At 34.9% G+C, this 12730-nt stretch overlaps 1 protein-coding gene across 9 annotated transcripts in view; it reads left to right on the top strand.

Annotated features, from left to right (window-relative positions):
- The window catches only part of LOC119645116 (protein alan shepard-like), a 202489-nt gene that overhangs the window by 173662 nt on the left and 16097 nt on the right, over nucleotides 1–12730 (top strand). The window contains exon 1 of one of the 9 annotated variants that reach the window (XM_038045042.1): nucleotides 11864–11966. The exons of the other annotated variants lie outside the window; for them this stretch is intronic. The gene's annotated coding sequence lies outside the window, so the exon portion shown is untranslated. Of the gene's footprint in view, nucleotides 1–11863; nucleotides 11967–12730 lie in introns of those variants that run through there. 9 annotated transcript variants of the gene reach the window in all.

Here is a 12730-nt window from a genome sequence, read left to right as displayed (position 1 = left end):
AAGTATCAGTATTCTATCTCATTTTTTGCAAATTTTGAAAACTAGAATAGCGAAGCGGTCTTAGTTCGTGACGTGACAACACTACACTGATATTACAAAAAATGAAAATTGATAGTGATCAACATGTTGCGCGAAACATTCTAACTTCGGTGACTAAATGACATATTCACCTGTTACTATTTACATTAGTATACAAATCGCGGAATTATTGTGCCTTTAGCATTTACAATATTAACTTTATTTGGCTGAGGTATGAGATAAAATAACAGGAAAAAGTATTAACTAAACTCTATGGAATATTTAATATTGTTTTATAAATCCACACGAGCCCGGGCCATTTCTTAAACTTAACCACATATATGCACAGGATACAAATATATATATATATATATATATATATATGTATATATATATATATATATATATATATATACATATAAGTTGTATATTTATATGGCATACGTACGTACATATATTCTTATAGCAAGTGAGCTACATATATAGCAGAACAACATATTCTCAGTTAGTTTCCTGCATCCCAAGTGGTATCTAGAGTTTAATGCACTTTTACTCTTCTTGTAAATACATCCACACATACATGCGTACACATATAGAAATACTAACAAATACGCTCTCACACGGACCTAAATACGTACATATCTGTCGTTGTCTTCATCGCCAGCATTATATTCCATATTTTTCTTTATAAGAGCGTACGTACTTTGCAAAAATAAACTTTTCTACATAAAGTTTATTAAAAAAAAAAAAAAAAAAAAATGTAAAAAAAAAAAAACTGACAATTACTTTATGAAATTTACAAGTGGGCCCACTAGAGAAATGTTGTCCAGTCATGTATACGTTTGTAGCTAGCTAAAGGCATTTAGATAAGATAAAAAGTTAACTTTAATCGTAACTTATTTTTGTAAACATCTTCAAACTACTTGCTTAAAACATTTTTTAATTTATTCATATCGGAAGATAAGATTGATTAAAATCGAATCTTAATTAGACAAATATTTATAATTAGCTTATACAGTTATACTCGACACGTTACATGCTGGTCCGTTTTATTAAACACAAACAATCTGTTCCTGTTCATTTGATTCTTTAACTTAAAAATATAAAGCAATAAGAAAAGTTCGGTAAAGTTCGGTAAAGTTCGGTTTGGTGACGCAACAAATTTAAGTTGAAACCTTAATAAAACATTTCTAAATATACAACCAAAGGATTTTATTCTATTATTTTTTGTGTTACTTACTATAAAAAATTGATGGAGTTATGCCTCCCGTTTTGCTCGCTCCGTATCCATCCTAGTATATACTTACGATGGACAAATAAATGTAGTAACATTTTATTGCATGTTGGCAACACAACATCCGTGTAAATCATGCGACACATAGTATAGTTTACGTGCAGTGTATTTAACGGTTAGTTCTCGATGACACGTGCGATCTCTTAGACGTCGGAAGAGGACAAATGGTTGGTGATCGGTTAGTGGTAGCCTCTAGCACAGAAATACGTAATCGTTTAATGTTTCACGAGCGATAATGACGGCATACACAAAACATGGGAAACCATCATCGACGAAAAGGAATAGTGGGCGAAACTCAAAGTTAACCCAAAGGCATTGACGAACGAATAATCATAAGGATTTTGGCCAGATAGCATAAAACTACTGCGACAAAAGTAGCAGCAGAACTTAAAAATTACTTGAGTAATATTCCTTCGAGGAAAATAGTACGGCGGAACCTCTACAAAGTTGATATTCATGGAAGGATTGCACTTGCAAAACTTTTTATATCGCCAGCGCTAAGCCGCGAAGGAAGTGATATCGCCATTATAAAACCTGGGCACTTTATGATGCGAAGAATATGGTATGGTCCGATGAATCAACGTGTACATGATTTTCTATACGCGACTGGCTATGTACTTGGAGAATTCCAAAACAGGGCCACGATCCAGATTGCCCGCTTACTACTGTCAAGCATAGGATCTGAGCGACTATATCGTGGTGTTTATCTGATAATTTCGTTCCCATTTCTGGTTGGACTGCCGCGAATAAATATCTCGATATTCTCGATAATGAAATTCATGCTATGGTTAGCATATCGCTGAGGTTCAATGGTACAATGGTTCTGTTGCAACGAAAATGACTAGGAAAGGAGAAAAAAAGGTTAAAATAATTGCTTTATTCAAGTGCTCTTCACAACTCCTTATTATTAATAAGAGATTATTTTATATATATCATATCAGAAGCTCATTGTTCACAAAACTATGCGAGAAAGAAATCTCTCTTCTGTCAAAATTGAATATTTATTTATTTATTTATTTATTCCACTTATACAAGAAACTCAACTAAAACAAAATGGCAGTCGAGTTCAATTGACTCTTAAGTAAATCTTAAAATTATTTAATAATAAAACTTAGTATAAGTACAATAAAACAAATAAGGAGGAAAAAAAAGCATGTACACAATTAGCATAGAGCCACGCCCACAACCGATACAGGACCAAATTGCAAGTGAACCCCTAAGCCATCGCAAACATGCATAAGCTTGGCAACCAATAATTGTTAACAACAAATTAATTTTCGACTCATAATGACAAAATCTAAGGTTAAATCAGTTTAAGTACGACATAGGTAAATCGCGCTTGTTGAGCAATATTGCTTTAATAGACTTTAAAGAGTCCGTTAATGAGAATAGATGATAGACATCATTTAGGTTCTTGCAAACAACTCTGAGCGGGTTAAACAGTTCAAAGTTATATTTGCATTGACTAAGCTTTATCAACATAAAGTACCTAGAGAAGCGGTTAGGGACATTAAAGCAAATCTCACGAAGTAATGCGGGCGAATCAATTGCACCATTTATTAATTTGATTAGGAAGGAAACCCCAAGAACAAATCTACGTTTCTCGAGTGACGGTAAGGATAACAGAAGCAACCTATTTTCATAGGGTGGAAGAGGGGAAATCGGGTCCCAACCCAAATTCCTAAGTGCAAACAGCAAGAATTGCTTTTGTATAGATTCAATTGAACCAACGTAGCATCTATATGAAGGAGACCACACAACAGAGGCATACTCAAGAATAGGTCTAACCAAACACGTGTAAAGCCTTTTAGTAATATAAGGATCATCAAGCTCTTTGGACCACCTCTTTATAAAACCAAGAGCGGACCTAGCTTTGCTTAACGAGGACTCAATATGCAAATTGAAACGTAACCTATAATCGAATAGAACGCCTAAATCAATGAACGAATCGACGTCTTCCAACCTGTGCGAATCAATGAGGTATTGGGTACTAAACGACTTCCTTCTTAAGAAAGAAAGCTTCTTACATTTATTTAGATTTAGCTTCAGAAGATTGAGGGAGCACCATGCAACCAAATTGTTCAAATCACTTTGAAGATGATGTGATTGCGATTCTACGGAAAAAGAAGTAAGCAGTTTCACATCATCAGCATACATTAAAATCTTACTGAATTTAATCACGGAGGGCAAATCATTGATGTAAAGATTAAATAAAATAGGTCCCAAGTGGCTACCTTGAGGTACGCCAGACGTCACGGGAAATTCATCCGAGGTAATGAGGTTAAACAAAACCCTGAATGATCTACCATACAGATAAGAGCTTAACCATTCAACTAAGAAGAGAGGAAAGCCAGAGGTCTGGATTTTAAATCTAAGAAGTCTATGATTAACCATATCAAACGCCTTGCTAAAGTCAGTGTAAATGACATCAGTGCGAGAACCACTAGAAAAAGGCTTGAAAACATGAGAAGTAAACTCCAACAGATTGATCTTCCCTTTCGAAAACCATGCTGGAAAGGAGAAATATACAATTTCATGGAAAAGGCTATATGCTGAGCCACAATTCGCTCAAACAGTTTAGGTAAGACACTCAACTTGGCGATGCCTCTGTAGTTCGCTACAAGTTGCCTACTACCACTTTTGTGAATAGGAATAAGGAAAGAAGTCTTCCAACACAAAGGGAAAACACCTAAATTCAAAGACTTATTAAAAATGTTTGAGATAACATCACAAAGCTCGCCAGCACAAGATATAAGTACACATGAGGGGATGCCATCGGGTCCAGGCGAACAATTATATTTCAGAGAGTTCAATCCTTCAAAAACGTCATTTTCCGATATAACAAAGTTAGGAATTGAAACCGAATTAGAAATCGAATATGGATAATTTTCCGATAAATCAAAATTGGCAGTTGAAAAGTTCTGTCGGAAGTATTCCGCAAAGAGATTTGAGGATTCAAAATCATCCGAGGACTCGGAGCCATTAAAAGACACAAACGACGGGTTTATGGAGATTTTTCTTTTGAAATTAACGAACTTGAAAAAGTATTTAGGGTTAGCAAACAAGGAGGATTTAACAAACTGAAGGTATCTGCAGTAGTATTGGCGGTTGAGGGAATTAAATTTATGCCTTGCAACAGAGTAAGCGAAATGATCGAAAGAAGAACCACTTTTCGAAAATTTCCTGAACAACTTGTTTTTCCTATTCTTGTAGTATTTAATTGTCTTATTAAACCACGGGGGATCCTTACTTCGAGCACGGGACTGCTTGATCGGAACGGATGCAGAAATAGCTTGATTTAATACATTGTAAAACGACGACAGTAAGCTATCAATGCTTCCCTCTGAGAAATCGAGCACAAAATGAGAAAGATGAGATTTTAGTATGGAAACATTGATATTATGGAAATCATAACGTTGATATGAAAAATTTGAATTTGGAACATTATAGAGGTTCAACGAACCAACCGACTTGTAATGAAAGGAAACACCCAATGCTGGATGATATGGATCCTCAGGTAAACTAAACGGAAGACAACGATTAACGCAAACCTCAGGAAAATTTGCAAAGCAGAGATCAAGAAATCTCCCATTACAATTAGGGGTACCATTGTATTGAACTAAATTATTATCAAATAATTCATTGAAGAACACAACGGCTTTATCAGATGTTGAGGAAGGAATCAAACAGCCAGAACTATCACTGTAAAACCAATTGACTTGAGGCAAGTTGAAGTCACCCAACGCAAGGACTATATCGGTAGATTTAGATTGCTTGGCCACTTCACAAATGAGGGCGGCCTGTTTCTTATATACAGAGATATCCGAATTTGGGGGAATATAGGAGCAGGTCACATATAAGTGTTTGTTAGGAAATTTCAATCGAATGGCGATAAATTCAACATCGGGAGTAGTTGGAAATTCAAACGAATAGGTGGGGAGTGCCGTAGAAATAGCAATTAAAACACCACCACCATTGCGATACAAACGATCGTTTCTGAAAACTTGAAACGAATTATGGAAAAGTTCCGACGAATGTAGAACTGGCTTTAGCCATGTTTCAGTGAAGACCAGACAGGAAAACTCCGTACTCACTGAATTTAGGAAGGTAGAACGAATTTTTGAGTTTAGGCCCCTAACATTTTGATAAATGAGAGAAAATGAGGCTGAAGAAGTATTTAGTTTTTTGATGGGGAAAGAGCTAATGCATTCGCATTACGGGGTCGGTCCCGAGGGATAAATTTCTTAATTAATGATCCAACCGGCCACAAAGTTTTATTTAAAATCAAATCCATATTTTCGGTCGGAACTAGAATTTTAAAAGATGAGATAGCTCTAGCTTGAGAAGGACCCAGTTTGAAAATACTAACTCGCTTTAAATTGACAGAAGGGGCTTTCGCAGCCAGATAACCCCTTATGTTTTCAACAGATGTATCTGGTGCCAGTCTTGACACAAATATGGCCTTTCTAGGAGGAACTGCCTTCAAGCATATGTCATCAGTACTGGGAGTAGCAGGGTTAACGGATGGGGAGTTATGAGTTGGGGAAAATATAGAGGGGGTAACCACACTTGCACGAGCAGCTTACTCAGTTTGGCGACCAGCATTTACACCCGAACAGCGAGGAGGAGAGGACGATTTACTATTACCCTTAATAGTTTTGGGCAATGACGCCTGAGAAGATTGAGTGACATCTATGGGAGGAGATACCCTTGCCACTTCAGCATAGCTCAAGCCAGAAGGACTTCTCGGACTATTTGTAACATCTATGTTACCAACCGACTCAGCCGTAGCAGAAACACTAACATTATTTGTAGCCTTTAGGGAATCGCTAACTTGCACCAACGAAACGGACTTAGGAGGTGACGAACCACACGCTACGCTACGCGTTGAGACTAAGTTAGCTGGAGAGGAAGATGACTGCGCAATATACCGACATTCATAAAACCTAGTCTTGATTAATTCAAACTTCTCCCACAAAGAGCCGAGATTTTTGCTCAAATCTGAGAAACAATTTCTCGTCTCCGTGAAGAGCTTGTAGAAATCAATATCCCGCTTTCTACAGTCAGGACATGACCATCGTAAACCTTTAGAAGGGTCAAGGACTGCATCAGCAGCACGGCCGGTAATACCAGCACACTTTGCATGTCCAAAACGATCACACAACCAGCAAGAAATGAATCGTTCAGATTCAGGGCCAGTTTTCGCACGACATGGAGTAAATAAACAATCCATGTCCATTGAAAACAAAAAAAGTAGCTTAAGAAGGAAAAAAAAAAACGAAAAAGAAAAACAAAAAAAAAAAAAAAAAAAAAAATTTTTCCACGGCACAAATTTTCAGAAAAATTAAAGCAAATTTCTCACTTCCCTGCCCACTGTAAATATAGAGCGAAAACTAACGGAAACTGTAAACACAGATTAAAAGGCAAAAAGAGAGACTTTTACCAAGAGTTCAATTGTTGCTTGCAATAAACCAAAATGATTTTTTCACATAAATGGTTAATAAATTCATATACAATAAATTCACCCTTTATTCTTTAAGAGAATTTTTAAATTTAAACACGAATAAAGCAAAAAGTTAAGAAATACAACTAAAAAAATTGATATATTTGTTGACAGAATAAAAACGCGACTACAAGACACGCGCAGAGTTGCCAAACTTACAATATCACCCAGCGTTTGCCGTGGAACCCATATCACGTGTAGAAAAAAAAGGGGAATAATAAACGAAGTACCTCTACGAAGCCAGTAAACGCAGTAAGAATTCTGTAATATAATGATCAAGGACGCTATTTGCCTGCGTCGATGAAGCCTTCCTCCAAGGATAAAGAAAAAGGTTTTTTTTTTGTGTTTTGGGGATGTTTTATGTCAATACTTACGGGCACATCGGGGTATCAATAAAAATTAAAAAAGGTGTTGATATCTGGAACAGTGGAAAAGATCATTGCTGGTCGGTTGCACCAACGACGGTCGGGCAGAGCAGTTAAAGACCGATAATTCGTGGTGGTGTGACGTGCGATTTGCGGTGAATTCCAGAACGAATGGATAAGAACGTTGAGGAGGCCCTGTTAAAGGACTCGATGAACGATCAAATCTCTCCCTTCCGAGGAACACTTGCTCTGCATATACCTATACGTAAGCACAGCACAACCTACAATTCGCCTATGCGTAAAACTATCGAGACTCTTTTGGACGCACTATGAGCCATCGCCTATGAGTATCTGAGCCATTCATTGTTGTATTCGGTCGAGAATATATCTTAGACGTTGATTAGGCATTTGAAACATATATTTATACACTATACACACATACATACAGCATATATTCAGAGTACATAGTAGTCGCAATTGTATGTGGACAAATCGGATTTCTATGCACGATAGTTACCGTACAGAAACGAAAACAATGGCCATGGCGACAATAGACGGAAAGACCACAGAATTTAATTGAATGATAAACGATTAGCTTTCAACTCTTACTAATATTTAGATAATGCGAAAAGTTTCGCTATCTAAAACATTTTTAGCTTTTCTTCGCAAGCGATCCCTTGTTACTGGTAAGCAATTCGAGACACGAAACAAAAATTAGAAATGTCATTAAAATTCTAAGATTTTCGTGCTTTAGCTTATTACTTCGTTAAACTTCGTCTGTCACGTGAAGAAAATGAAGTTAAAATTGTTTTTGCATTGAATCGCTGATGTAATAAATTTCTCCGCGTAAATGATTTTTACTTACCGATAAATTTCGCGAAAGGTATCCACTTGAGAAGACGTAGCCGAAGAAAACGTTGAAGCGATGCGAAAACTAATTTGTTACATAATCCATGCAGCCCTATATGCTAGCACTCAAAAGCTTAGAAAATAGTGAAGAGTTATCTGCGTATAAAATGATTTGTGTGTGGAATGCCGCTTGGTAAACATCTACTGAGAACTTCAATAAGCAACTAAAACGGTTGCAACAAAAAGCTTCAAATAAGTTATATAATACTGCTATTAATGATAAAACTTCGACATATTCTTTGAATTGGAAAAAAGAGCTCAATCGGTGCAACGTTTATGTAGCCGAGGCAAACAAAGGAAAAATAGCTTCATTTTTTCCTGAAGATAGTGCGATAGCCACTTTTACCGCGGAGAATAATGTCCGCCAATTATTATTGACAGGACAGACAATACTTCTTCTACATTATAATACGATAAAGCACGCCCACATATTGCAACTGCAACACAGACAAGGTTTTGTAAGGAAGAAGATGGACTGGTTTGCATACAAGCCTCTGGACTTAACGAATAGATAAACGTGTTAAATTGAAGCGTTCAATTTTTCGATAAATGGGAAATTATGAAACAAAAATTAATAGAAATAAATCGATGTTAATTGTGGATGGAAAGCTTTAAAGGGATCCATTTTCATTCTCTTTTAAATCGCAAACCCAGAGTCATTATCTGTTGGCGATCGATCATCTATTTTACAATCGTACAAAATTGCTTGTTTCGAGAAGCAAGAGAGATTGAGGACGATATTCGATAAGCACTTACTAAAGTAAAGAGGTTTTGATCGATTACAAAAGTAGTTCAGGAATGTGAAAGCCAGCAAGGTATAAATATGCGTGATTTAACGAAAGAAATTTGGGGAAAATTTTGCTCATATAACTAGCACAAGATTAAGCAATTAACTGCGTTAGATATCTATAGACATGTACACATGTTCATTTTCGTTCGACTGACTTGTATGCATACCGTGTGAAATGAAATATTTACCATTTGATATAAATACTAAAAATGTCAATAGTGACATCTTTGATGTATCTATGTTCTTTACAAATCCAGTCCAAGTTTGCTATAAATGAGAAAAAGAAATTTGGTTAAGTGCACCTGCAAAATGTAAACGACTGTTCGGCAAACATTCTCGGCAACCTTATCGTAGTCGTACGATCAAAAGCAAAACTATTTTCACCACAGCATTGTTGGTTGACCTGTGACGTTTTACGCTTCTTCCTGCCTTTTCCTACTTATCAATTTTATGAACTGACAATTTTTGAACTTTCAATCGCTATACCCTTCCAATCAACTATGATTTGTTTAGTTTTTTGCCTAAAAAAAAAAAAAAAAAATTAAATTTTTTTCGCTTTACTTTTTATTTTTTCCCGAAATCTGACAACATTGTATGGCGTTTGGCTGGCAAAGGAGTTAAAAATATAAATTCCGCAGTCAGCTGGTGAAGTGAATTATATATCTAAATTTCAAGGTGATGGTAATTCATCTCCTCACGCCAACCTAAATTACGTAGAATCCATAATTATTTGATTATAGAGTTTGAAAAATCCAAAGTTTATAGAATAACTCTGTTCTCGAAATGAAAGTCACGAGATCCTCATAGCCCCCACGGCAATGCATCAAACATATACAAAGACTATACTCTTATAGAAGACTTGTAGTGCTCTTTTTAAAAATGACAGAACAATTTCTAGCGTATTTTACTGCACGTGCTCAATACATTGGAATTTCGTGCTCCTTTTTCACTCAGATGTAATCATAGACCCGTCATTGCGTTCTCGAATAGTGGGAACAGATAGAAAGAAAACAGACCAAAAAATAACTTGGCATCTAAATGCATTTTAAGGCTCTTTCAGAATGTTTGAATGTTTGTTCGGTTCAAATAACGTGTAAGAAGAAGCAGATGTATTATTTCACATGTAGTCCCGTCACTTGCTGACCGTTCAACGAATACGTAAAGGGGCTATAATTTCAATGTGCTAGCTTTCTAAAACGATGACCGCTTATGCTGCATACTTTTAGCCAGAGATATTACATAACGAAAATATGATCGTTTGTCATTTTTGTGAATATTTGGTATGAGTTAAGTAAATGGCTTAAAGCAACTATTTTAATTTTGAACAAATGTCACATATTTTGAGGTAAATATCAAAGTTTAAACTACACATTAAACAGAAAGTTAAATTAAATAAAAGAGAGTGGAGGCATAATATTCACAAACACATACCTATATAGAGAAAACGCAATCTCTCCGTTTGCTGTATGAACAAATTTCATCTCAGTGCAGTCGAAAAACCGGCATCTGGTATCCACAGATGACAATATGATTACAGCTGACGACGAAAGTAAAAAAAATTAAATAATTGAGAGTTGTTAAGTATGACAAATACACATACGTACATATGTATTTATAAGCAGAATCAAACATAACGGAGCTTGCGCTGTAAAGTTAGCTACGCTAAAACGTACGGTATTTTTCTAACAGTACAAATAAGCGATAACAACAACACTTTAACTATTATTCTATAGAGTGCGATTATATAAAAAGAAAGAGCGAAAGCCAGAGAGTGAGAGAGAGAGATAGAGAAATAGAGAAAGAGAGTTGGCTGCACAGACGCAGGAAGAGAGTGTTTTTGTGTGTAGATGTTAACTGTCGGTTGATTTGTTAGATACATAAATAAAGCTTAGTAGCTGGCCCTCACATAAACGAAAGCAACCTGCTCTTCTATGCCTCTGTTAGCGAACACAGCTGTACAGTAACAGGAATTTAATATTGTTAGCTATTTAGGCAGGCAGTTAACAAACCAACCAACCAACCAACCAGCGCCACCGCTAGTTGGACTTTATTCTAACATCTGTGAGAAAAACAATGTTATTGTATTTCTTTTTAATATATATATATATATATTTTTTTTTTTCCTTTTTTCTTTTTTTATATTTTGTTATTTTTCTTGTTACCTTCACATGTGATGATATTTTGAAAGAGCTACCACCAACAAGCAGACTGCTACTGAGGCTGTTATGCATGTTTAGAGCTGTGCTTTCACACTCACACGCACACAGGCACACAAATATATAACCGCACAAACACAAACACACATACCCTTACACGGATATACTCATGCACAGACACTGTGATTGTATTTTAAGTCAATTCATGCATATTGTTCAGTCATCTTTGAGTATAACATTCGCAGAGTTGTTAGCGTCAGATAGACGCGTTTTTTCATTACAAGTTGTGGGTACTCTACTGCGCTTACAATATACATATAGTTGAAGCGAAAAAAAAAAAAAAATAGAAAATTTGCACGCGCACACATGCTTACCTATAAATATATATATACATGTATATATATATGTATATATATACATATTATATATATATATATATATATATATATAAATTACATTAAATATAATTTTTCATAATCTCAAGTAACATGCACTCGAAATTATTGCAAACAATACGAACGTGTCTAACATCTCTAAAGCGGTAGAAACCAAGAACCAAAAAAAAGAAAAAAGTTCTCAAATTTTCTACTTAAGGCTAGAAAAAAGAAGTATATAAATAAAATTTTAAGAAAGAAATTTAATGTGAAACAAAAGGAAAAAAAAAAAAAAAAGGAAAAAAAGAAAAATTTAGGAAGAAGATTCCTATGTGTGTATCTATGTATGTGTAAACGGCTAAGTTCAAGTGATTAGTTTGTAAGAAGATATATTAGAAGGAAAAAATTATTTGTTACCATACGGATGAAGGAAAACCTATTTTATACTATAAAAATTTTGGATAAAATCCCCTCTTAATTGCAACAACAAAGGCGACACAACACCAACAACTACGAAAACAATAATCAGGCTAACATTTACAAATACATACCTAGAGGTCTGTATACTGATTTTGTGCAATTATTATTATTATTATTATCGAATGAAATTATTTTTGTTGCTATTGCTGCTCCACGTCTAATATGCCGTCTGCGAAATTTGACGTTTCAGCATATGTGTATATTCATCCATAATTTGTAAAAAGAAAAATTTTTTTCCTATGCAATTCCCTTGTGGTATGTTAAGCTAATTTGCTCTTGTTTATTAAATTTACTAAAAAAAAAAAAAGCAACAACAAGAACAATACTGACAACTCAAGTATTTCTACATTTCTCCCGGTATATCTGTGGTATCTATTATATAGTATGTCGCATAGTTTAGATTAGTACATTAGTCTATTTATAGTGTCATAACTGCCATATGTTCGTCAGATTGGTTTGTTTTAAGATTTTTTTCTTTTTCAATTTTACTCGTCTTTCTTTGCATTCGATCGTTCAGTTTTTCATTTCAAACATAATATGGTTATTGGTATTTGTTATTATTGTCGTTGTTGTTTTATTTATTTTTTTCTGTTTTTCTTTATTTTTTTTTTGTTTTGTTTTATCGTTGTCGTCTCATGTCTAGTATACAGTCTACAAGTCCACTGTTATTGTTAGTTGAGAAAATTTGCTGCTGTTGCCGGTGTTGTTGTGTGACGCCCTAAAAAAACTGAGAGTTTTAATTTAAACAGCGCAGCAATTGTGTGCAAATACAAATAATCGAATTGTTGTTGTTCTATTATTATTATTATTATTATTATTATTATTATTATTATTATTATTA

This window comes from Glossina fuscipes, unplaced genomic scaffold (genome assembly GCF_014805625.2).
Source record: "Glossina fuscipes isolate IAEA_lab_2018 unplaced genomic scaffold, Yale_Gfus_2 1, whole genome shotgun sequence".
NCBI classification, from domain to species: domain Eukaryota; kingdom Metazoa; phylum Arthropoda; class Insecta; order Diptera; family Glossinidae; genus Glossina; species Glossina fuscipes.
This window is presented reverse-complemented; position numbering and strand designations above follow the sequence as displayed.